The following is a 25845-nucleotide window of genomic DNA, read 5'->3' as shown; positions in this document are numbered from 1 at the left end:
GTTGAATTCCAATGGCGGAGTCGGAGCAGCCGATACACTCCGCGAGCGAGCACTCGACTCTGGCGTAGAGCAACCCCTCCAAATCCGCGCGTAGAACACAACCTGCGCCGCCGGAGCAAGGCGGAAGCGGAAATTCTATCGCCGAGTTACCCAGTATACCTTGCGTGTTGTCATTTCCTTCCGCTGTTTGATCCCAGCACCGCCGCACCGGTCACTTGTCTCTTTAGCGCCGTTCACCTGTTTTTTCTTGTTTTTTTTTTAAGTGCGGAATGGATATTTTGCCAAGCATGCAGCAGCTTTTGCTTCCTCGCGAGTCGTGACCGGTGGCGCCTCCCAGCAGACAAACATGGTAAAGGAAATACGTCACGCAGAGTTCCGGTCCACTCCGCCGATTTTGGCGGAGCATCTTTTTCTGCTCCACGGAGTGACTCCCGCTCTGAATCCCCTCCGACTCTCTTATTGGAACACCTTACTCCCGCCCTCACTCTGTCATTGGGACAAACTTGCTCCGAAACGAGCAGAAAAACTTGCTCCGACTCCGCCATTGGAATTCAATATAAATCTTGGCTTGACCTACGCACAGTGCAGTTCAAAGCGCTGCGTTCGACTGATTGGTTTTACTGACTTCGCCAGAGACCCTGTAGCGCCTGCTGTAAGTGCAGTCCTCATCACCCTAACGTCTTTCCTCTGTGCCTTCCCGTTCCCGGAGACGAGGCAGGCGTTGGAATCATTGCGGTGACCAGTTGCTCGCATGTTTCCTCTCCTGTTACCATCGTGCATCTTCTGTTTGATGTGTTGTAGAACAACGAAGTAATAACAACGCCCCGTGACAATGAGAAAATGTGAGCTGCGCAGCAGAAATATCGGAAAAGCTCGACTCATCCGCTAACTATGGACGCTTTCTTCCGTTGAACACAACCGGTGATGTTCCGTCATACCCAAGGCGCCAATTCTTTGACAGTGGGGTGACTTGGGTGGTCAGTGACGCCACTTTACCCGGAACGTCACAATTGTCGCGCACGTGCATGACTCTGCAGCTGCTTTTGTCGTAGAAGCGGCGAAGAAAACATCGCGACAGTTCCGGCGAGGGTCGAAACTATAATCGTTGCCTTCTCTTCGGCTTCCGCACTGGCGCCTGGTTCCGGTGACCGATTAGTGCGGGGGGCGCAGATCGTTTCCGATATTCTGAGCGTCGTTGGCGGTAATTGATCTTCTCGGCACCGCTGGGGTGTTTGTACGCAAGCAGGAAGGAAGGGATTATCCGCAGCCTCCCGGCTTAAGTGCAGGTATCGTTCGGTACACGTGACAGCACGCGTTCAAAAGAGCTGTCCTTCAACTCGACGCGGCCTTGCCTCGATGGCCGGCCGTTGTGAATGGACAGCTCTTTCCAGCGGCAAATTGGCGCGCCGTTCGCCCCTTTTGGCGGGCTGCCCATTCAGGAGTGGCGCGCTGCCTTTCGGTTGAAAGAGCTTCTCGACCGCTTATTAGGCGCGAAAAGAGATAGCTTGTTTGCGGCACGTTGACCCCTAGCTTCGAAAGTCCCGACGAAAGAAAGGGTTAGTAACGGGCGCAGACTTGTGGCTGGTACGCGAACGCAACGCACAAAGCGCGGCTTATTCTCCGGCGCCCGTTGACCCGCGTGAAAGAGAGAGACACTGCGGACGAGTGCGGGCACGTTCGCTCATGCCCATCGGGTGTTTCGTAAACGCTGTGAAGAAGAATGGCGGCGACAACAACAACAGCTCCTCCCGCATTGAAAGAGAGAGAAATGAACGCGCGCAGTCAACCACGGGCGCATCACATTCTGGCGCCGCCCTTCTCCTCGGCGTATATAAGCGCGAGCGACGCGTGGCAGATGACCGCAAGAGCCCCATCGCTCTTCTTCCATCGACCTTGGAGAGAATCGGGCAGGGCTGGCTCGCTGGGTGGTGATTGCGTCCTGTCAGGGAGGGCATCGCTACCCGCTGGTAAGGTTCGAGCGCCGCGGTGGTGCCCGATGATGACGTCGTCGCCCCCCTTTGCCGCGCCGCGCCCGTGGCGTTTCTCCCCGTACTCCGCTTTTGCCCTCGAAAACGCTCGTTGACCCCTGGCCACCGAGTCCTCCTCCCATCCCTCGCCGAAGGCGCCTCGGTGTCTCCGCAGCGGCGCCTCGTTGCGTGCCGATGCCTGCCGGTCAGCCGTTGCGAAGCGCACCGCTGCTTCGGCGAGAATGCGGAGAATGCCCGCTTCCGGTAGCTGCCGCAGGTGAGACGGCAGGGCCCGTATATACCGGACACGCTCGGGCTATATGCCCGGGAGGTGCGGCTCGGTGAAAAGAAATGGGCGGTTGTGTGGTGCGCCCCCCCCCCCCCTCCCACAACCCCCAGCTTCGTCTTCTGGCTCTTTCCTTTCTTTTTTCTCGCTTAGATGCTGCTGTGATTCGGCCTTCGTGGAAAGACGGGCGCACGGGTGGGTCCGTGAAGGACCTCAGCGCACCGGACGTACGGCGTTTGTCAAAAATTTCGAAGCCAATACGAGCATGACCGGACCTGCTCGTCGTGCCTCGTGCGTCGCACCGTCGTGGAATGTTGCGGAGATCGTTGCAGCCCTATGTGTGCCGGAAACGGTAGCGATGTGCGCTGACTGGTCAGTCGTACTGAATTGCGATCAAAGCATTACACTGCACACACGATGGGACAACCGACACGCAGCGCCATTCCTTTGTCTGTCCATGTGTCCCAGTGTGGCTCTGTACTTCATCTCTGTTCCATTTCTGTCGGAGCACCAGGCCTTCCACATGAAAACCTGCTGCAGCGCACGGCGACAGGCATTTGCAGCGCCGGGTGACTTCGAAATTTCGCCCGACAAAGGCTGTGTGTTACGGGATCGGCTTGTGGGAATCTGTATTATCGGATGCATCTGGAAGGGCTTTAATGGCACAGTTGTCTCGTGCTAGAAGAGTACAAGGTGTCGAAGTGGAAAAGGCCCCGAGTGATCCCCTAAAAGGGCGTTCGGACACGCTGAAGGAGGAGCTCGCGATTGAAGTGAGCGCAGCGCGTCTTCGACCACGTGGTGAAAATCACTTATTCACGCACATAATGAATGCACCGATCATATATATCGCATGTACGCTTAACATCGTGTGCTTGGTACGTTTTGGTGGTGTGCTGCGTATAGGCTTCTAGGCTGAACCATCGAACTGTCGATGGCAACTCTCTGCCTGCACATTTCATTTATCCGTGGTAAAAATCAAAGAGCGGTGCCACCTAAATTAATTATTCAGAAAAAAAAAGATGTGTACGCGTGCCTGACTGTTCTGTCATAGTCATTACGGTCTCTGCTATTCTAATTATTTTTATTGGCGTATCGCATGTACCAAGCAGTTCTCACCGTGTGTTGTAAGTAACCGTTCGTGTCTTGATATAAGGGTCTCGCACGTCAGCGTTTGGAAATGATTGATGAACGCCCCTTTTGTCCGTGTGCATAGGCCTGATAGCCATCCCTTCTGCAGTGTTGTGATTTGGTTGGGACAACGTCAAATAGTTGGCTTGAAAGCGGGCAGAACGTCTTACTGGGAAAATTAATTACCTTACGAGGTATTACGTGCAAAACAACGGATCTGATTGTGAGGCACGCCGTAGTGGGGGACTCCAGATCAGTTTGGACCACCTGGGCATCCGTACCGTGCACCCAATGCACGGTACAGACGTTTCTGCATTTCCTCCCCCCCCCCCCCCTATCGATTACCAAAAACCGCATTCAACAGATTTCACAATCACGCATCAGACGCCACGTCAAAACACGTGTCTGCCGCCTTAGGAAGTAGACGTACGCGTCAACGTCATCGGATCCGTCAGTCTACGCATCGTAAAGTAGGCCGCTTGGAGTGTTCACCGCACCACACAGCGCTTTGCCATATGGTCTCTTTCTTTTTCTTTTTAGTTATTTTCCCCCCGCGTAGTTCAACTTCACAGGCCATGTATAAACCTGCTGGGACCTTCTGGAATTCCGATGGGAACTTGTTCGAAATTTGCCGAGTGGCTTGCTTGTTCAGATATAGTCCTAATCTAAATCGCCTTATTCTTCTGTATACATTTCAGTGGGTAACACGTGTGCGCCAAAACCACACGATTGGTCGGACGGTGAGCGCTGAAAAAAAAAAAAAAATTGCTGTCCGAGCTGCCCCGGAGCCTCGTCAGGAACCATGTCGTAAATCTTGCCGGGAACTTAATTGTTCTAAGGTCGTTGGATGCGCTGTCGGCAAACAACGACTTGTACGAGGGATCGGACGCTTTCCATACGTGCCGCGATTTTGCCCTTCCCGACGAGGTTGCTAAGCAGAAAGCGGGCCATTTCCGGCTTAGTTCGACCGGGAGTGTGTTGCGCCATCTTCCTTCACGGTTGTTGCGCGGCAGGTTTCCAGGATCAAGGACGCACGTGGTGTCGCCAGTCACCGCTGCTACGTTTTGGAGCAAATACGGAGCACAGAATAGAGAATAAACGCACACATGACTCGGCCAGAAGATGTGGAATAGCAGTGACGAAACGCCGCTGTTGCCAGCAGCGGTGTACTGCTCAAATGAATGCGTCTCAAACTAGTGGACCGCCGGCAAATTGGCGCCTATGGCGAGCCTCGTGAGCGCCGACTTTGCGTTTGATTAAAAGGTTACTCTTTTCATTAATGAATTCATCGTCCTCTGTTAAAGGATTGCGCGAATTTATCATTAAATACGCATATTTCTGGTAGCCTCGACGCGCCTATATCATCGTCCCTTCATTTTACCTTTGTTCCTGCACGGTCGTTATATATATATATATATATATATATATATATATATATATATATATATATATATATATATATATATATATATATATATATATATATATATATATATATTGCACTTAGTACTTCGATCTCCAATTCAAAGAGCAGTTGCCCTTCGCGATGCCCTTGAGAGCAGTCAGTCGGCTCCACTGCATCACTCGTCGCCCGGATCGTCTGCGCCGTTCGACGGGGATCAAATGTCGCGGTGTTAATCGGTTGCCCTTGTTCGCCTCCCTCGGGCATCCGTCCCGTCAACACCGAGTGACTCGATTCGGAACGTTCCATTGTTTCGCGGCCACATGGCCAGGCAGACAGGTTCCAGACGGAGCGGGCGGTCGACTGAAGGGTTCGCACGGCGGGCAGCTGCGAAAAGGGGGGCAGCCTTCGACACGCGATCCGGATTGCTGGCACGCTTCTTGCTGCTGCCGCCGCCGCCGGCGTAGCGTGCGCTGGTGGTGCGGCGGGCGAAGAAAGCGCGATCGTTTATACGTTGCGCATTTGCGCGCGCGTTCCGATGCATTTGCGCGCGCGCTCTGGGACGCAGTCGGCGCTGTCGTTGCCACGGGCAAGCCGACACCGCGCAGCGCGCGCCGATATGCAATGCCGCTGCGCTGCGTCGCCTCGTTTACAAAAAAATAATAAAAAAATGGAAAGAATAAATGCGCCCGTCAGAAGTCGGGCGTCGTCGTCCGCAAGCCGTCTGCTCTGCGCTTGTGCTGCTTCCTCCTCGGCGTCGTCCCTCTCCGGCGCGAAAAGACAAAAGGGAGAAGAATTGAAGGAGAGCACGTCCGAGTCGCGTCGAGAGACGTCTGCGACGTTGGAGCGCCCCCGCCATCCGAGACGCGTCGCCTTTCAAGACCCCTCTTCCTCCCGCAGACGGCGTGACGTACGCCCCCGCGGCGCACACGCCGGGCTTGCGCTTGCGGTGTCTCCGCCGCGTCAATTAACGAAGGGGCGACGGTTTCGCCCGCCGCGCCCCTGCAGAGTTTCGGCCTTGGCGGCGGCGACGTCGATCGCGTTTCTAGCGCGAGACGCCGTCACGGGACCGGGCTGGCGGAGGGACCTAGCGAGAGTGAGTGACTGGGGCAAGCGAGGCAAGCAGCCAGCGCTAGGCTTCGACGCAGCGAGCGCGCTAGGCTTCTTGGCCGTCACGCGTCGCCGCGCCCGACGACGACACTCGTATACCCTCGTCACTTGCTGCCCCTCGATTGCGTCACCTTGACAGCCCTCCCCCCGTGCGGCCCTTGCTTCGCTTGATGTCGAGCGCGCATTCGACGGCATCATCGCTTTCGGGCTCCTCGGCTCTCTCTGCTTATGGAGGGCCGAACGGGGCGCACCGACGGAGGACACGCAGATGCCGTCGAGAGACGCGGGTTTGTCGTGACGCCATGCGCAGCACGCCTTCTCACTGCGATGCGATGTGCGCGCCTCGCTGTGAAGAAAGTCTCGGTATAACGAAAACGCGCCGAGAGTCGCGCTGTGCCGCAGTCTTCGATCAAAGTGCGGGTTTATCTCTAGATGCCATGCAAGCCTATACTCCGATCCCGAGGACAGGGGAAATGCGCCACAGGAAAGCGATAAAATATGAGACTGGTTTAGCAGTTCCTTCTCAATTTTCGTATGTATGCGAAATGATCTCATTTGTGCAGCCAGCGAATCAGTGCACGTGAATGAAATTGGTTGCATCCAACAGACTTATGTGAAATCGTTAAACCGATACATGACCTTTGGTTACGTGAACTCCTGCGTATACGCCAGATTTGCACGCCTTTAACAGTCTCTCAGACATACCTTACAAAGTTTCTACATCTCTTCTAATACATGTTCTTAAAAAAAAATCCTACGTTTGTATTTGCTGAGCAGTTTATCAAGCTGTAGATCCCTTGTTTGATTTGGTGTGTAATTCTTTTTTTTTTACGAGTGGTGAGTGCTTCTGACGAAACCTCAAGGGATATACGCAAATTTTACTTCCTCAGTCGCTTTACTTGAATTTATTTTCTTCTAATGCAATCAAGTATAACTTACAACAGTTTATAAACAGCTTATATATTTCGGCGTTATACACTGTTATGACCACCGAGATCTCCAGTTAAGGCTCCTTTTCTTAAAACGCGACAATTTTAAAAGTCAAAACAGTTGCCGAAAACTGCGGCACGGACTGTCTCGAACATCACTTCGAAACTGACGACAGCGCTGACTGTGCTTGACCCCCGAGTAGCACTTTGCGTCAACGCGTACGAACTCTAGCTGGGTAGTTTTCGCCAGGAAGTGTCATGTGCTTGTTTCGCCACTCTTCGTCTTGGACGAGACGGCAATCTTATTTTTAGGCTTTTGCGGCGTGTAGTGATAGTGACACACCAAGGCGCCAAGTTTTGCGGAGGGGGACACTTGATCATGACGATTTATTTTCAAGGATGTCATTTTTACGCTTTTCTTGCAATTGCGCGATTCCCTTTCACAAGTTGCACGGGTACATCGCGGTGCAATATTGCACGCCAAAAGGCGCAAGCTTCTTCGCCTCTTTGCAGCATCCCGGTGGGGGGGGGGGGGGGGTGAGGGGGGAGGGCGGACTTGGGAGTCGTGTAATGCCCGCCAACATCCTGCGGTGATTGGCACAGCGTCCGGTTTGACGAATCCTTCTTTTCCGGCGCTGTGTTGTCGGAAGTCTGACTAGCCAGGCAAATTGCTTTCTTTTCGCTTTGCGCATTTCATTTTTTGCCTCGGGAAGTGTCAGGAACGTGTCAGTTTGTCTTTTACTTCGAAACGGCGCACGTATGACGAAGCTATGAGTTTTAAGGGTTAAATAAGCGAGTGAGTAAATAGACGACGGTGGCGGCGTCGTCGATCACAACAACAACGTATTTGGTTGGTTTATCTGTTATAAAACGTATGGTCTTTCCAGCGAGAGCTTCCCGGGGCGTCGGCATATACGGCCCACTGGACTGTTTTGAATATGCGTGAGCCCCCCCTCAAAGGCGCTATAGAATCTGCATCACGTGTCTTTGTATTTGCGATCAACGGTTCAAAAAGGAGGGGCTGCTGTCCGCCTGATATAAAGGACACGATCTGTATTGCCCTTTCTTTATATACGTATCGCATTGTTTTGTCCTGATAGAAGAAAAATGACTTGTATATTATCCGGCTCCTGTGTTTTTTTTCTTCTAATTTATGTATAACTAGTTAGCATTCAAAACGTTCTTGTTTGTGTTTTTTCTCGTGAGTCCCATGCCCACCTACCTGCTTGTGGCCTCATAATCAGAGTGAACAACCGCGACGACGAGCAGGAATATACCACAGGAAGAAATCCTGCTGAGCATCTAAGTTTGAGGTTTCATTGTAACGAGGCTAAATTTCTATATATGAGCTAGGGCTGTTTTGGCGGTATCTCGTTTTGTGCATACGGCGCCGTGAACCGGAAAGAATTGACCACTTCATCCTGGATTGTCGGCGATTTTCCTCACTACGGAGGAGGAGGTTGCTCGAGAGCCATGCCTGCAAAGCTAGCTTGTCCTTGGCACGAATGTCCCCGTCCTGCCTTCCTTTAGAGCTTGCGCGTTGGGGTAGAGCCACCGGAATGTTCGCAATGCGATAAAATACTTTACGCTTGACGCCTGTTACGTTTCGCCTACGACGCGCGGTATAGCCGGCGCGGATGCAACGGACGCCGGGGCTTCGTTCAAAGCGGCGGACATTTTGGCCCGTTCGGCGCTGCCGCGACGCCTCCCCGCCAAGCGCGTCCAGGCATGTTTCGATGCCACGTGTGTTCGTGTGTGCGTGTGTGTGTGTGTGCATGTTGGCGCCCACGCTTGTCAAAGCGCGGCAGCCGGGGAGAGGAGCTCCCCAAGTGTGAAGCGAGGAGGTCTGACCGGCGCCGTCCCGGCGGATGCGTCACTACACTCGTCTCAACATGTCTCTCAGCTTGTCCGTGCCCCGCCGTCACGTGGCCTCATTCCGTGACGTTCCTTCTTGCCCTCAACTCCGAGAGTATAAAAGAAGCTGCCCCCGGACGCCAGGAAAGTGGCTCCGATTTCTTCTGTTGAGTAACGTGCTCTCCCGTCTCTCCACTTCGGTCGACTTAACCGGCCGCTCTTTTGCGATGCTACAAGTTGTTCTGTTAGCAGTCGACTCATGCTTTGCCAGGACCTTCGGATGCTTCCAGTTGTGCCCCAGGCCGCCAGGCCAACGCTACCCTTGGGGCTTGCGACCCAGTTGCAACAACGGGCGTCAGCGCTGAGATTCCAACACGCCCATCGGCTGCCTTCATAATAAAGTAAATGTATATTATTGAACCATTCTTGGATTCACCGTAGCATGGCGACCGTTGCACTTTGAACACCGAGCATTAATGCATTTTTACCCAGTAGTTTTTCTCGTTTTGTTTCCTTTGAACTAAACATCTCATTTTTCTGGAAGCAGCCCAATTGTTGGCCGATCTCCCACGGTGGGTATGTGCCACTTGTTCAGAAGAACAACAGCAAAAAAAAGGAGCCTTACCACTCTGCGAAGGTGCATGACCAGCGAAGCTGTTTGGCACACGACACAGAGATGACTCATAAATTTGAACAAAGGCACGAACTCACTTAGCGTGATTTATACATTCGCGTGAACAACGGGACCGGCGCTCCGCGGAGCCAGAGGAAACTAGACACGCGTGACGTTTCGACGGGAGCGCCTCCAGGGTAGAGCGGAAGGAGAGGGAAGGAGACACGCAAGCGCTTGGAACGCCGACAATGAGAGGGCGGTGCGAACGTAGACATGACCGACGCGGGTCAAAATGTAGTACCTATTCTCGTGCGCTAAATATCTGATACGGGTTCAGTTTGGACCCGAGATATTAAACTTACTTTTGTAAGTTGGCTGGCGGAGTGCTGTGTAGCCTGCTTCACCTCCGCCGTTGATTCGGCCCGGTATTGCGCTATCTCCGGGATCGGCCCACAGTTTTCGCGCGCGCAAAACAGAAATGCACAGAACGCTAGCCATAAACGGCTTCGCTGTAAAACAAACAAACACCACCACCATCACCAGCTGCAGCTGTACGTATAGCGTCACAAACATCGCCGGCAATCGCGCCGTCCCAGCGACCGTTGTCAGGCGTGACGGACGTTGAGCGCTCGGCGACCGTTATGCGAGCGCGGGCCGGCATGTCCCTGAAAATCCTGTCACGAGACGTGCACGCGTGTCAAGGCTAACGACGGGAAGAGGTGAGAATGTAGGACACAGCGGTTAAGTTACGCGCACGGACGAGAAACTATATTTGAAGGAACGATGAAATTGGTTGTTGGTCGGTGCTCTAAACTTGCAAAAAGAAAAAAAAAGCGACAAGGTCGCCGCAGTTGCCTCACAGAGTTGAATAAACCCGTTTCCGTTGTTTTAGGTATCGTTAACGAGAGACGTATTAAGTTTCGTCGTTAGGCTTCCGTTTGCTCATTCATTCATTCATTCATTCATTCATTCATTCATTCATTCATTCATTCCGAAATGTGCGTTGCATTGGTAGAACACGTGCACGTAGACTCCGCTACTTGATTTCATCTGGGATGCTGTGCCCAGACCACGAACAAAAGAACGACAAAGACGAGAATGTAGATCAACACACATGTTGCAAGCTATGTGAAGCGAATTTTTAGCCAAGTTGTACGCAATGTAAAAGCTTTGTAACTGGCGGCAATGCATAGAATTTTGTTTACTTTCGTGCTATGGAACTGTAGTCTCATCCAATATGCATGCTTGTCCTCCTGAAAGGTGACAACCTTATTGTCATCTGTTTTTTCATATGCGTCTTTACCACATCGATCACAAGCTATGCCGAAATGCCAACTCCAACGCAGGTGGATGCCCAGTGGTAGTCTCCGTGCACGCGTCGATGTCACGAGAACGAAGCCAATACGCGATGCTTGACGAGTAACGAATGGCGGTCAGAGCCTCCTGCACAGAATAGAACGGCACGCAGGAAGGAACATTTAGGGATTCTGTACCTCCTGTGTCGCAGTGGCACATGCCGTATGGCTAAATCGAGGAAAATAATATAAAAATTATGGGCTTTTACGTGCCAAAACCACTTTCTGATTATGAGGCACGCCGTAGTGGAGGACTCCGGAAGTTTCGACCACCTGGGGTTCTTTAACGTGCACCTAAATCTAAGTACACGGGTGTTTTCGCATTTCGCCCCCATCGGAATGCGGCCGCCGTGGCCGGGATTCGATCCCGCGACCTCGTGCTCAGCAGCCCAACACCATGGCCACTGAGCAACCACGGCGGGTGGGAAAATAATATAGATACCATAATACGTTAAATGTAATCAATTAGAGCTACCCGTGAGCTGGCAGCATTTTACAGGCTTTATGTCGGACTTGCTTTTACGCTGGTCAACGGTGCGCTTACTTGCACTGCTTTGCCGGCCAGCATAGAATTGTTATAGAACCCGTTCGCTGCTACTTCAATTTGGCGACCATGTAGTCTTCGTATATATATCCGCCTAGATACTGACTGACACAGCAACCACGCCAAACCCAATAGGGCTGACTGCCACCCCCCCCCCCCCCCCGCCCTTCCTTCAAATGAAGCTTCACTTTTAAGAATAATCGCCGACGTCATTGGTCTCTCGTTCTTATTTTTTTTAATGGATTCTGCGGTTTTACGTGCCAAAACGACGATTTGATTATGAGGCACGCCGTAGTTGGAGATCCCGGATTAATTTTGATGACTTGGGGGGTCTTGCCCTCAATGCTTTCTTTCTTTTGTTCTTACGTGGCTACATGTGAAACACAAAATGAACCGCTTGTTGCACAGTGTGCAACTTCCGACCTGGCGTTTGGCCGCGACCTTCGTTCCGAATGTGTTCCATCTTGACGATTATTGCCCTTTCCCGTTGCCTGCGCCGGACCGGGCCGTGAATCAGACAGCCACCCTCTGTGAGTCCAATGAGGGAGCGTGAGTGAGCTTTATGCCCCGTAGCAACGCCCCCCTTCCCTCCCTATTCTTTCCAGCGAAAAGAAGCGGCCTCTGCTCGCTAATTAAGCGGGACCACCGACGCTCGTCGCCGATTGAACACCCTCTCTCCTTATTTTCAGCCTCCTCCTCCTCCACCCTTCCTTTAATCTAACAGCCCCGTCTGGAGCGATGATTCCCTTCTCCCTCGCTTCCTGGTTAAAAGTATGCTACGAGAAGGAAAGTACACGAAGACCGCTATAAAGGAGGGGGGTGGGGGAGAGAGGTGAGGTTGAAGTGAGGTCAGCGGCGGAAGAAGAGACGCCAGTGGCTTCTTTTTCGTCGGCTGCTTCTCCGAAACGCTGGAAGGGGGAGAAGATGATGCGCGCGGCATCATCGTCGTCGTCCTGCTGCTCCTCCCGGAATGCCGGCAGCGATGACTCGCAGCGCGTCCGCTTTGGCACGCGCGCGCTTTTCGCACCGCGAAGGAGGCGCTGGTGGCCTGAGAGTGGGAAAGGTGTGGGGGAGGGGTGTACGCGTTGCGTTGGGTGTTGCCCGCGCTTCGGAGCCCCAGCTGGAGGGCACCACACACGCGCTCAGTCACCGCTGCGCTGGGGGTGGCTGGCGGCGAGAAGGCGCGAGGGATCGTGGGCGGCGGATGGGGCTCATTGCGACAGCCCGCCATCCTCGACCGCGGCGGAAAGGGGGGGAAGAATGCGTGTTGGAGGGTGCGCTCGCAGTCGCGGGGGTTTGGACCGATTACGAAGACGGCAACGAGCGGACGATTAGGGGCGCCCGTAGTGCAGTGTGTATACGTGCTCTCGTTGTCTAATTGCGCCGGCGACACACGTGTATACTGTACTACACTCCCACAGCGCCGTCTAGTGCCCCGTTGCGTGCCGCGCTACGACGACACGCGGATTAGGGATACGCGGCTCTTTTGACCGCGCGAGAGAGAAGGAAGGCCGGACACGCGCGTTACCACGAAGGAGACTACGATCGGCGCCACCACTTAGTGTTCAGAGCGTCTATTTTTTTTTTTTTTTGGTTGTAAAGGTGGCGTTCCCTCCTGTGTTTCTTTCTTGTGTGTTTCTTTCTTGGCACGACGGAGCTCCGCCGCTGTCATCGCGAAGGCTGGGAGGAAGGGAGGGAGGGGTAGGGGGTGGGAGGAGGCGGGCATAGATGAAGGGCGTTACGCGAGAAAAGTTACCGCCGTTATTTCGGGATTCTGACGAGCGCGGCGATGGCACGCGATGTTACGAACTTCAACCGGTGCCGCCAGTGTTACGACATCCAACCGGTGCCGCCAGTGTTACGAACTTCAACCGCTGCACCACGATAACGGCTTTGTGGTCCCGTAGCGCTCGTCACCCGTTTCGTGACAGAGCGTTGGTAGCGAAGACTCCGAGCCTGGCGTCGATGAGAATAACAAAAGGGACTTTATACATTATATACAGGTTATCATACAGGACATGAACGGATCGGCACTGGGGCCGAGAGCTCACACAAACGCGACTGTTCTCGCACGACGGCGTCCGGCGAAAACGCGTGACACATCTCACCCCAGTCGGGAGCGACCCTCTCTCCAGGTGGGGTCGGCGGATCCTGTTTTCGAGCGGCGTGTCACTGCTTTTATAATCCCCGAGGCCCATTGTCACTCAAACGGCCCAATACAAAGCCAGCACACGACGGTCGTCCGAGGGGTCCAACCAGCGACCGCGCTGGCCACCCGGTTCAAAGTTCGCGCGCGCGGTGACCTCCAGGCAAGGGAGGTGCGGCGCCGGGCCGTCGGGCACACGCGGACACGTCAAAACACGCTGCTCCGCCGAGGCTTCTCCCGCACGAAGGCGCAGCATCTTGACTTGTGAAGGGAGAATTATGGCGCTCGCAGGATAGATTCTGCATCTTGCAGATTCGGGATCCGGGCTTGTGGTAATGGCACAACAGCATCCCCGCCCTCAGATAAGGCGCCGGGAAGACGAGCTGCCTCCACGTGGCTCGGATGCCAGGCGCGCACGTTCGTCAGGCTCGTCCAAGTTCACGTCCAGTGTCGGGACGCCAGGTAACCTCACGTGCCCAGGTCCGACTCGCCAGGACAGGAGCTCTGCTCACCACGTCGTCGCCAAGGCACCTTGACCAGCTCCGCTCGGGTCGTTCCTAAGACCTTGCTTCTCGCCACTGGTCCCGCTTGGTCGTTCTGCAGCTTGCAAAACCGACCGGCAAAAGGCAACACCCAACACGAACAAGTGCCCTCTGTCTCCCGTCAAACACCAGACAAGGCCATAATTCAAATCAACCTAACTAAATTGCTATCCCCTTTTTGCTCCCGCTGCAACAGGAGGCAGGTGTACGATCCAGTACACAAGGCTCAAACAACCAGTTTTCAAATTAACAACGCAACAAAATAGAAACAATTATTAATCAGCAATAATAATTACAAATAGAATGGTCCCCTTAAAATCGCTTTGGACCGAAAACATACTACTGAGGAAGCAAATGAGGTCATTCATTTTTCCCGGCGATATTTTCGCGGAATCCGAAGCTGCTTATATTTGCGACCCTGCTTATCCGTGTAGCGGCGGTACAATAAGCCAGATTCCTTGCCAAATGAAACCCCCTTTTCTTTCACTCCCCGTTTGACGCTCTTCCTCAGATCGGCTAGTGAACAATCTTCCTGTTGTTCGCGAATCCGAGTTTCCCTTTCAACTGCAGCCTGCTCCTGCCAGCTGGCGGAAACCGGAGTGAGTGCGGAGCCCGCGTCGCCTAATTTCGGCGTCGAGTCTCTATCGCGGCTAGCACTGCCCGCGTCACTCCCACTCACTTCCAGGACCCGCTCGTCTAGGCCAGCCTCCGAGCTCTGCCTCTCCCGTGACTGCTCGCCACTCAAGTTACCGTGATCGGTCCGTGTGCCGCACCGCCTTTCGCTCACCGACGCTAAGTCAAGTTCCCTCGACAGCGGGCGCGCTTTGGATCGCGTGGGGGCCATGTACGCCACGTCGGCAAAGAATGATTTGCCCTGATCCCTCAGCAGCTGCTCCGAGCTATTTGAGAAGAGGTAGGAAAATTGCTCCGGGAGGGCGGCTGACACAGCGGCTTCGGTGTTAAGTTTCCCAAATTCTCCTTCAATGCTAACCGTTGCGATCGGTAAACAGACACTCTCCTTCTCGGCCACTTGCCGTATCCTAACGCACTCTCCCGTAAAATCACTCGAGGAGACGAAAGACGGGTGAACAACGTCCATAGTTGCTGCAGAGTCCCGCAGTGCTCGGCACTTCTTGCCGTTTACCTTAATTTCCTGCACATAGGGCTCCAATAGACGTATGTTTTTGTGAGTTTCCTGTATCGTTGCAAAAGCAATTCTCTCTGGGCAGCTTGCAGCGATGTGCCCTTGCTTTTTGCAATTGTAGCAGGTTAACGGTCTCCGTTTTTCAAAAGAACGCGTCATTTCGTTTCGCTGTTTCGGACCATCGTCATCATTCTGAGATGCATTCTGTCCATCCCTTACAGTTTCTTTGGGAAGGGACTCGTCGTCCCGAAACTCGCGACGCGTGATTTCCTTCCGTTCGTCGGGCTTCCCGTAAAACCCATCTCTTCTATCTGCTTTTTCTATGCGCACTGCCTTGCTGTGCAAGCTGCGGCGGGTGTAATACTCTTCCGCTAACTCTGCTGCCTTGTTTAGCTTAACCTCCTTTAGCCTATCTTGCAGCCAGAGCCGGACATCCTCATCAATGCAACGGTAGAACTGCTCCAACGCGATGCATTCGACAATTTTGTCGCGGTCGTCGTACACCTCTTCGCCCTTCAGCCATTCCACCAGGTCGGCTTTTAGACGAAACGCGAAGTCAACATTCGACTCCTTACCCTTTTTTGCATACCGGAACCTCTGCCGGAAAGCTTCGGGCGACAATTTGTACTTCCGCAGTAGCGCTTCCTTCACATCACTGTAGCTCTCAAACGCCTCTTTCGATAAGCAAGTTATTACGTCTGATGCCTCCCCAGGAAGCAACGGTAACAGATTCTGTGCCCAGAGGGATCGCTCAATGCTATTCCGTTCGCACACGTGCTCAAATTTCACGAGGTATTTGGCCATATCCTCTCCGACGACAAAGGGTGGAAGTTGATCGCGTATTCTTGGAACATTAGAAGTGAGACTAGGCGCTGGCGAGCTATTTCGGGTCTCCAACTCTTTCATTTTAAGCTCGTGCTCACGTCGCTCCCTCTCTCTCCTCTCCTCCTTTTCCTCCTCGCGAAGTTCCTTTTTTCTCCTTTCCTCCCGACGTTCATTGATATCCGCCCAGGCCTCAGCGGCTTCCTCAGCCGTTACGTCCCCAGTCCTCATGACCTCAAGGATCGCATTCTTTCTTTTGGTCGAGCCCAACTCAATGCCCAACTCCTCACAAATTTCGAGAAGTTCCTTCACCTTGTACTTCTCCATCGTTCACACTGTCCTCCTGCTGTTTACCCTTTTTGAATATACCTGCCGTACGCTACTATAACACTACTAGTAAGACATATGCAAGTATTTCACACACTGCCCTGTTTACCCCCTTAGCATCCCCTGGTTTTCAAAACACTCTTACTAGGCTTGAAACACACAAGGTTATCACAATGCAACACCAAATCCTTCCCTAAGCTACTATAACCTGTGTCAAAGAAAGTCTGGTGTTTGAGGTAAACTTCAGGCACTCACCGCGCCGAGGTAGCTGATGCCGGTCAATCCCGTAGCTGCCATCCAGTGTTACGAACTTCAACCGGTGCCGCCAGTGTTACGACATCCAACCGGTGCCGCCAGTGTTACGAACTTCAACCGCTGCACCACGATAACGGCTTTGTGGTCCCGTAGCGCTCGTCACCCGTTTCGTGACAGAGCGTTGGTAGCGAAGACTCCGAGCCTGGCGTCGATGAGAATAACAAAAGGGACTTTATACATTATATACAGGTTATCATACAGGACATGAACGGATCGGCACTGGGGCCGAGAGCTCACACAAACGCGACTGTTCTCGCACGACGGCGTCCGGCGAAAACGCGTGACACATCTCACCCCAGTCGGGAGCGACCCTCTCTCCAGGTGGGGTCGGCGGATCCTGTTTTCGAGCGGCGTGTCACTGCTTTTATAATCCCCGAGGCCCATTGTCACTCAAACGGCCCAATACAAAGCCAGCACACGACGGTCGTCCGAGGGGTCCAACCAGCGACCGCGCTGGCCACCCGGTTCAAAGTTCGCGCGCGCGGTGACCTCCAGGCAAGGGAGGTGCGGCGCCGGGCCGTCGGGCACACGCGGACACGTCAAAACACGCTGCTCCGCCGAGGCTTCTCCCGCACGAAGGCGCAGCATCTTGACTTGTGAAGGGAGAATTATGGCGCTCGCAGGATAGATTCTGCATCTTGCAGATTCGGGATCCGGGCTTGTGGTAATGGCACAACAGCGACTAATGCTCGCAAAGTCGTGACACTCGCCCTTATTTGACGTGCTTCACGCTTTCCAATTGGACGGGGTTGCTTGCGCGGTCATCCTTTTCAGATACTGCTGTACAGCGAAGCTGGCTCGGAGGTTGGGTTGTGACGCAGCGGCTGGCAGCGTCTATACGATGGTGTGTCAGGGCTTTGCCTTGGTGTGTCTGGCTCTTCCAGAAAGGGTGCAAGCCTCTCTCTGTTCTGTCTTTAGCGTGACGAAGTGTTGTTGACGTTCACATCGCCTTGAGTCTGCGGCTCGGCGTTCTTTCGTCGTATTTAGCGGCATGTGCGCTGTTTGTAAAGTTTTCGACGTATCAACTTTCCCGAATGGCCTGATGTGTTTATCCTTGATAGTTGCGGGTGAATATAGTTGTCTGCTCAATATACCAGGTCTGCCGCTTGTATGCGTGGAAGCTAAACAGTGACTAAGCCGTTTATACCCGTGTGGTACCATTTATTTTATTTTCCAGATTGAAATAGAGGGCTTCTTACTGCTACCGCTAATAGTTTGTTCACCCGAGAGTTCCTGACTGCTTCCCTGGTTAAAGGCACCAAACACATAATTCATGTTGATTGGTAGCGTAATGACAAAAACTACGTCTATCACCGGTACCGTTATCGCAATAACAGTGGCGCGCCGCACAAGTTTGGTAATTTTGCTATCGTTTCGGCCCAGGGGAAGAAGCATCCGGAACTGCGTTTTTCCAAACTCGGTTTACAGCAAAACTGTTAGCCTCCACTTGGTCAGGATTTTTCGTGGCGCGCTCACTCGTAAACGGAAGTTGTAGAAGGGGTTTGTGTTTGTCTTTCCGCGTAACAAAATTGTTTTCTCGTACATTCGAATTACAGTCCGATGCTTACATGTCTGTACACTGTGAGCGAGTCGTACTTTACGAATTTTCTGATACATTTTGCTTTGAGAAAGTCAATTACTTCAATAACACACTTGCGCTTGGCGGAGGGCCTACAAGAATGAAGACGTCTGCTGTGCCAACGGTACCGCCGCCTATAGCGGCCGTGGCGACCCCAGACAGACGTCAAACGGCAGCTGGAAAATGGCTTTGCTTTTCAGTTTCCGTGTAAGAGATTTATGTTTTCTCGTACATTCGAACAACAATCCTGGCAAGCTAGCTCAGATGGTAGAACACTATCTCTAGTAGCCCACGTTCACAGAGAGAAAATTTTTTTTTCTTCCGCTATTCTCCCGCACTTTGTTTTTTCGTGCAAGCCGTTCGACCTCCTGCTTTCCCAGATAACCACTGTGACGGTGGCCAAATATCTGACCGCCAGTGTTGTGTTCATGCGAAACGCGGATCACTTTGAACGGTGAGACCGCGGAGTCTCCATCTATAAATCGTGTAAGGAAAAGGAAGCAAAACGAAGTATCTTACTTTACTCAACTCTCATCGTGGTGCAATTTGACTTTCTTACACGTAGAAGGGCTCTGTTGTTTTCTTTTTTCCGTATGTAGGCGCTCGGGAGTTATTGCGGACTATCGGACGCGAATTGTTGCTGTCCTTGGCACACCTCCGGGCACGCTTCGTTGGCGAAGACCTTCATAGTTTTCTATTTCCTTTGCCATTAATTGTCTCGCTCAGCGCTCGATACAAAGAAAGTATGTTTCGCTAATGATTTCACTTGCGCTCATTTGGACGTGATAAAGGGCTACGTAGTTTTTCTTGATGTACCTTATTTTCATATTGTTCGACCCGAAGTTGCCACCAATTAGGTTACTAGAATGAGAGGGGCGAAGACAAAGAAAACGGGCTATACCTGCTCGCTGCGGTAGCCTAGTATATAGGGTGTCCCACGTAAATTGAGCCAAACAGTAAAAATATGCGAATACCACGTAGCCGAACAGATCCAAGGTAGTATTGTTTGCCTTCGCTTGGAGGTACTCTAATATTTTTTTCTCGTTCCGCCTAATTGTGCAATTAGTTTTAATAATCTTCTCAAATAATATAATTAGGTTAAAGGTGTCAATTAGAAAATTGTAGAGTGACATGAGAAACTCCCGATAGAGCTTCCCGTTGCTCGATACGTGCTACATAAAAGTGCTTTTCCGAGGGAAAGAAGCCCGCGAATACACGCAAACTGCCTCGAGCGGGCAGTTGCGCGGCCATTTTGCGTGTATTTGCGGGCTGCTTTCACGCTTGGAAAAAAACATTCATGTCGCACGCATCGAGAACTCGAGCAACAGAAAGCTCTATGGGATTTTTTCATGATGCTCTACAGTTTTCTCATTTACATTTTTCATCTAGTTATACTATTTGAGAAGTTGATTGATTAACTAAGACTGATTATGTAATTAGACAGAATGAAAAATAACCTGAGTATCTCCAAGCGACGGTAAACATTACCTTGGTTCTGTCCAGCTACGTGACATTTGCATATTGTTAATGTTTGGCCACAGTTACGTGGGACACCCTGTATAGTTATGGCGTTGCGGCACTGAGCTTGAAGTCGCGGGTTCGCTTCCGGTAGCGGTGGCCGCATTTCGACGTGCGCGAAATACAAGGGTGAAAAAAAAAGCAAGAAAAAAAAAGAAACGTTCGTGCACTTACATTTACGTGCGCGTTAAAGAACCTGCGCTGGTCAAAATTAATCCGCAGTCCCCCTCTGCGTCGTGCCTCATAATCAGATCGTCGTTCAGGCGCGTATAAAACCCCAGAATTTCTTTCTTTTTTAATGACGAGCAGTTTTGTTGGAAGGAGGACTATTTCGGCTTTGTCGTGGGACTTTCTACGAACACCGTTATTTTCAAGCTCTCTAAGGGGAGGGGAAGAAAGTGAATGGAGGAATTGATGAAGGAATCAATTCGGTAACGACTCGGCGTGAGCGCCTGTGTGCTAGGGTCGTTTTTTTTTACGACAAAATAAAAGGAAAGAAAAAACTGAGAAATCACTTTAACGGCGCACGCCCGCAAACCTTCCCCGCACTTTACAAAGGGGACCAATGCTCTTAGCAGGCAGAAGATGATGAATCTAGCCACAACTCTCACCATTACAGCTTTAGCCGCGTCTCCTGCAGCAACTATGACATTACGTCGTCGTCTGTACACGTCGCCGTAGTTTCAGACGTTGACGCAGCTCATCGCTAACGCGCCGCGCGCGTCATATACGAAGCTGCGGCATTGGTCTGCACGCCGATTTGGATACCCGCAGACGAGCGAGCCATAGGCGATTTCGCCAGCGTGTTGACACGGTGCCCAACTTTTTTTATTCTCAAGGTTCTGCGTCCGGCGAGTCGAAGCGGTCTCCTCTTCCAGTATAACGCACGCTCCGTTGGCTGCACGCGGGCGTCACGGTTCAAGGCGAACGCCCTTCGCCAACCTGCCGTCCCGCTCTGCAGCCCGGGACCTTTATTGCTTTTTTTTTTAATGCAATGCGCCGTAGCCATACACGCTAGCAGCCGTACAGGGAATATATACGCGCTTCATTTTTTTCTCATTTTCCTTTCTTTAGTTCTCTCTCTTTCTTCAGTAACCACGCCTCGTTGTGCACACACAGGTACAGGGAGATGTTCGCGGAGAACCAGTCGGGTTACCTTGGATCTCGCAGACCCGCCTACGCGCACAAATCATGCTCGCTGCCTCCGGTGTGTAGCATGCGGGCAAGACGCAGGCAATCGTATGCATGGCGCCATTTATAAACTACACGTGTTAACCTCGGTTAAGCGCCAGCCACCGCTTTAGTTTTCTTTTTCCTGTTTTTTTTTGTTTTTTACGATAAGTTTTGACGTGTTGGCCTCGCGCTATTTCTGCTATCTGCAGCATAGAATGAAGAACGGCGTTGCGGCTGTCTGTTGTGATGGCTTGATTGCGCGTAGTTTCCCGCAGCAAAAATAATGCGTTAGTGTATGGTCCACTTGGGTCCTTTCGAATGCGAGCTGTTCAGACTGTTTTTGATTATGTGGGGTGTCTTTTTTTTTTGTTCTTTAGCCCCTTTATGGGAGTCAGACTTTTTAGCAAAGCCCGATGTATCTGTACTAGCCATCTGGGAGCCTTTCGCGCATACGCAGAGGCTCTGGAGCACGTGCCAGCGCGAGACAAATTTTGTTATAAATTAGGGCATTGACTTGTGGAAAAATCATGTTGCGAGTAACGCACACGGGTGGAATTAAATGTGGAGCTATTGGCAGCCTTATTCTGTGCTCAATGGATTGGCAAGGATAGCCAAGGGGATTGACACCGCCCTGTGATGTTCAGTGTTAATGTAACGTAAACTGGGTGGAAATCGCAACGCTTCGTATGCCCAAATACTTGGAAGATACTACGCCAAATCGACTGTGTCTCCGGCTGCCTATAGTCGTCACTGTAAAAATTTTGGTGTCAATGCTAGAACCGGTATAGGTGTATAGTATGTGAGCAAGTCAGCTCACGTTCCAGAATAAAGAAAGACAAAGGTGGCACGAAACGGTGCGAAGAGGAACAAAATACAAGACCTAATTTAACCTAACCTTGACCCAGCGTTCGCTAAGGATAAGAGGATGCCAGCCTTCTGATGGCTGTTCGCTATTCGACCTCAGCGTCGATAAAGTTCCAGCAGCAAGAACCTCGCAAAGAAAAAAAAAAAGCTTGTGGCACTGCGTCACTTGCAACGGTGAGAGCGTCCTGCGTCTTTTTTCGCCCCCGACCGCTTTGTTCGAAAATCGAGCTCGCGTCGATGGCGGGCGGTGCATAGACATCGCGCGCGAGCCAGGCACTGCGAGACTGCGTGCTCAGCTGGAGCGGGATCATCGGCCCCGTAGCGGGCGCATGCGCAGTCAGAAGCTCGCGCCACGGCCGTGGCAGAACTCGTGGGCGGCACGGCCACTGCGCGGGCGGGTGGAAGGAGCGGCAAGCGGGCACAACTAGGCACAACTGGGCCGGGTTGCCACGGCACGCAGCTGCTGCGCTGTGGGCAGATTCCCTCCCGCGCCCGCTTTCTCTCTTCCGCGACTGTTTCAGCTGCAGTGGCGAAATTTTAGCAGCGCGCGTATGCGGGCTGGCGTGTGGCGAATCCATTGAGATCGTGTTGCGAGACTTTCAACGACGCTGCAAATCTCGCCGACGTACGGAGAGGGGAGGAGATTGTCGAGGAGCGCGCGATATTTCGTGTCCCTGGCGTTTCTGTCTTCGCTGGTCTTGGCGGAACGTATAGTTTCGGGATGGGGGACGTTCGGGGTGACGATCAGTCATTTTTGTTTTTCGTCACGTCTTGAGAATCGGGGACACCCCTTTGATGCATCTGTTACCCATCACTCGCGCAAGTTAAAGGGCAACGGAATGCCGGCCGTCCTTCATGTATTGCCCCCACCACTGCCTACCACTCTCCCGCTTTATTTCTTCCTTTCTTTCTTTTTTTTTTTAACGCTAAGACGCAATGCGCAGACGATAGTTGGGAGTCAAAGACTATGCGTTTTTTTAGTTTTTATTTTATCCGTCTGTTTCTTTTTTCGGTGTATTTATGCCTAGTAGATGCCTTCCTCTCACAGATCCCGAGTTGCTTTCTCCAGTGGATAAATTCCTTGCTGAACCCTTCTATTTCGCTTTGCGAAAAGGAGTGATTGACCTGAGTACTCGCAACTTTTGTTGTGTTGTGAAGAGCATATGCGGCCAAGAGGCTCTGCGCCGTGTCTTCGAAGCCCTGTGTACAGTAAAACAAACTGTTCGTAACTTCAGAAACTGACTTTGCAAGGCGTTCGCCGACAGCTTGTTCATTCGCAGCTGAATCGGTTGTGCGCTCGCACTGGAAGATTGCAGTCACGTACAGACGAAGGCAGGTATCAGGCATTAGAGGGACGCTTGATGGGAATATTATGTTAAGCTACATGAATAGTAAATTACGCTTTTACCAAGAAGCCACGCACAGCCTGAGAAGATGGGGCCTCGGTAAATCAGAAGCAGCACTAAACCAAACACGGCTGCCGACGCTGTTAACTGAGAGCGAGAGAGAGAATTTATTTCAAAGAAGGCAGAGAGGTCTGCCTGAACTAACGCGCTCTAGCCTGCTACTCTACACAGAGGAAAGGGAAACGGGGACACAAAACTGATGAGGGATGATGATGACGTAGGAAGAGGGATGCACAACGGCGAAAGCAAGTTCAACATTCTGATAAACATTCAGATCTCATCCACGAAGCCACTAACGGGTTCCATATCTCGTCTGTACTCTAGTTCAAGTGAACTTGGAGATAAGGGCGCTAAGACAAAGCTGGTGTGTGGGTCTCCTCTGCGTGAGCAGCACAGGCGCCAAGCAAACGCTTTGCAGCATGTAAGAAGTGCGATAAGCGTCTCCAGTACGGCTAGGCACCTGCAGGGCACATTTAGCGGCCGGATTCTGGCGACCACCGAGAATCACGCGCATTGACTCTACCAGGTGCTTCAGCATTTTCTGAACGCTTTTCTTGTCATTGCATCCGTCTCCTTGCTTGCCCGCAGTTCCCGCCGATAAAATAAATGCAACAGATTTCGTGCAAATCGTTTCAGCGCTTGTCTTATCGCAGCGTTTCACTTTTGTGGGAATATGGAAGCCGGGAGGGGGCCCCGCGCGTGATCTCAACCCGACGGATACAACGATAGCGTCAATGCTCTAACGGTAGTCGAATGTACATCGCGTCCGGAAGCTAAAGGCTGTGTGTCGTTCGCGTGGTTACGCCACATAAACTGCTCTCGTGTTCCTAAGCACTTCAAGTTTCCCCCATTCTTCGCGTTATCTTAGTGTAGTTGCATTTCGGCATTATGAGTAGCCGGCGCCGCTGGCAGGCATCTGCGCATATTTAGCAGCACTAATGCATTAATAATAAAAATAATGAAAACGTGTTTGTTTGCTTCGCTGCATGGTAGTGGTGCCCTGCGGCGAAGACGGACTCGCAGCGCCTAAAGAGACTGACAACAGTTGGAAGCGGGCCTCTACGTTACCACATTTCGCAATGGTGGAAATGTAGGCCCGGTTTTATGTAATAAACTCGGAATAATGGCTTTAAATTGGTTTAATATATTTTTAATGGTATCCGAATCGTATACATAAATCTATTTAAATGTAGTGTGACATGAGAGAAAATGCGATGAAAATTTTGTCATTGATATGGTCTATAAATTGATACTTTTGGTTATTGTCCGACACAATGCTTTGTAGATTAACAATTAAGTTTCTTTGTTATCTTTTCGACTTTGCATCTTTAACTGTTTTCTTAATCTGCAAACTTGTTTTTTTTTTTACTTGGTGAGGGTGCAGGGGAGGTCGGAGAAGCGAAGAGCAGTTTCCACTGTGCTGCAGAACCAAGTGAGGGACCACATAAAATCGATTGTCGAATTTCCATTGTCTTTTTTTTTTTTCGTGCAGTATGAGGGCTGTTAAAAGCGTCATTATGGGCGTTGCTTGGAATGCGAAGAGGTACTGCGCCAAGCTATATATGCTTGGCACTTAACGTCCCAGCACAGCTACGGGGCTCCGGTTTAAAGCGATGGCGAAGCACCCCGGCGATGGCAACGAGACGCGCGAGCCTCGCGTACCCGAGGCCCATACGGTGCCGTGTATAAGGGGGGCAGCCGGATACGACATTCCGAGCGTTCCCCAGCACGCGGGCGACTGTGGCCATTCCGCGGAACGCAGTATGCGCGCTGCGTGTAATGTGAATGGGGAATATACGCGTTGTAGCGCGCGGCGAGGGCATACAACGAGCGGCAACCACGCCGCCGCATGCGGCTGCCGCAGTTGCGCGCGGGTTTTTTGTGTTCTGTGCGCACTTGGCCGCCGTGTGGGCTTTCGGGCATCGTTGTGTATGTGCGTGCTTGTGCGTGCGTGGCTCGCACAGACGGTTGGCCGCCTCGATCGGCAGCAGCTGTTGCGTCTGGCTCGGCCGCGCGTGTGAGGTTCGTTCGCGCCGGCTTCGAACACGCCGCCTGCCGCGGCAGACTGTGCGGCTGGCCCGCGTGCGAGAATGAAGAGAGAGAGAGAGAGCGGGAGAGAGAGAGCTTATATTGGGTGCGCTGCCTCATTTTCGCAGTCCTGGGTGCGCGCGCGCCGGGAGGCAAAAAAATGAATAAACGGGTGGAGTGTGTTCTAACGCCAGCGGCAATGTGTGTACGGGCGTCCGAGCCAGCGAGCGGGCGCTCCAGCTTTAAATGTCTGAATGAATGAATGCATGAATGAACGAATTCTGGTGTTTTACGTGCCAAAAACCACAATTTGATTGTGAGGCACGTGGTAGCGGGGGCCTCCAGACTAATTTCGACTACAGGGGGATCGTTAACGTGCCCCCAATGCACGGGACGCGGGCGTTTTTTTGCGTTTCGGCTTAGAGGTCTAGTTCTCCTGGCTGCGGATTAATAGCGTTACTGACTACACAGCGCACCGGGGCGTTTCCGTTGGGGTGGCATTATGCGGCAGCGGGTTGTCGCTCCACTGTCCGTGCTCTGCAGCGGCTACCGTTGGTTCAGCTGCACTACGTCACGACGTTGGTGTGCACGAACGCTTTCTATCGTGATTTGGATTTGGCGGGTCGTTGCGCGCGCGGTCTACAATTAAAAGCAATCAGATTGTGCTGCGAGTGCCGTGCTTTCATTCGAGAGTTAAGAAGCAAGAGTCGGGACTCCTCCCTCTCCCGCGCTCAGAATCGTTCGTGCTTGCACTCCTCACAAGGCAACGTGTCGTCACTTTGTCACCGATCAC

General features: G+C 52.2%; 1 protein-coding gene and 1 non-coding gene across 2 annotated transcripts in view; both read left to right on the top strand.

Moving 5' to 3' along the window:
- The window catches only part of LOC135905597 (glypican-5-like), a 174511-nt gene that overhangs the window by 60910 nt on the left and 87756 nt on the right, over window positions 1-25845 (top strand). The gene's annotated exons all lie outside the window — the stretch shown is intronic.
- Window positions 9563-9748, top strand: LOC135905647 (U2 spliceosomal RNA). The gene has a single exon (XR_010565438.1). It is a non-coding gene; the product is annotated as a U2 spliceosomal RNA (small nuclear RNA).

Source organism: Dermacentor albipictus, chromosome 1 (genome assembly GCF_038994185.2).
Source record: "Dermacentor albipictus isolate Rhodes 1998 colony chromosome 1, USDA_Dalb.pri_finalv2, whole genome shotgun sequence".
NCBI classification, from domain to species: domain Eukaryota; kingdom Metazoa; phylum Arthropoda; class Arachnida; order Ixodida; family Ixodidae; genus Dermacentor; species Dermacentor albipictus.
Note: the sequence above shows the minus strand (reverse complement) of the source record. Positions and strands in the feature narration are given on the sequence as shown.